Consider the following 868-nt stretch of genomic DNA (forward strand, 5'->3'; position numbering starts at 1 on the left):
GCTGTGTCCTGGCTGTGTCCTGGCTGTGTCCGAGCTGTGTCCTGGCTGTGTCCGAGCTGTGTCCGAGTTGTGTCCTGGCTGTGTCCTGGCTGTGTCCTGGCTGTGTCCGAGCTGTGTCCGAGTTGTGTCCGTGCTGTGTCCTGGCTGTGTCCTCTCCGTGTCCTTCACCCCGAAAAACAGAGATCCAGCACATCCCGGGAAAAGCCAATCCCATATAAACGCTTCCCAAAAACCCTCGGAGATGCTCCCAAAAAGCGGAACAGAACCCGATCCCATGGAAATTCTCCTCAAAAAAAGCAGGACAGATCCCAAAACCCATGGAGATGTTTGGGGTGGGAATCCCACGTGGATTGATGGGATTCCCAGCTGGAATGGTTTGGGAATTGTGGATTTTTATGGATCCCATCCCATTCCAGGGGGCTGGAAATCTCCAGGAGAAAACTCCCTTAAAATCCCAATCCAAATTTTGAGCCTCCAGGAGTTTTCCCTCTCCCCGCGTGGCTCCTGATTCCCGGCGTTATTCCAGAGGCAAATCCCGGTGGGATCCCAGGGAAAACCAGGAAAACCCCGCCAGCTCCGGGAAAAGCCGGAGTGGGGCCGAGCCTCGGGAAAAGGGGATTTGATCCCGCTCTGGGAATCTGGTCCTGGAAAAACGAGCCAGAGGGACGGGAATTCTGTGGGATTGGGGAATATCGGGGACAGGAGCGGGAACGAGGTCGCTGCAGCCTCGCGGTTGGATTTTATCCCATGAAAATTCCCGGCTCATCCCAGAGATGTCGGGCTTGGATCAGGGAATGGCTCCAGGCCGAGCTGGAGCCGGCCCAGGAGGGGCCGCTCCGCCCTTTGAGCCCCGTCCGGGAATTCCAGC

The sequence above is a fragment of the Parus major genome, chromosome 21 (assembly GCF_001522545.3).
Source record: "Parus major isolate Abel chromosome 21, Parus_major1.1, whole genome shotgun sequence".
Lineage (NCBI taxonomy): Eukaryota > Metazoa > Chordata > Aves > Passeriformes > Paridae > Parus > Parus major.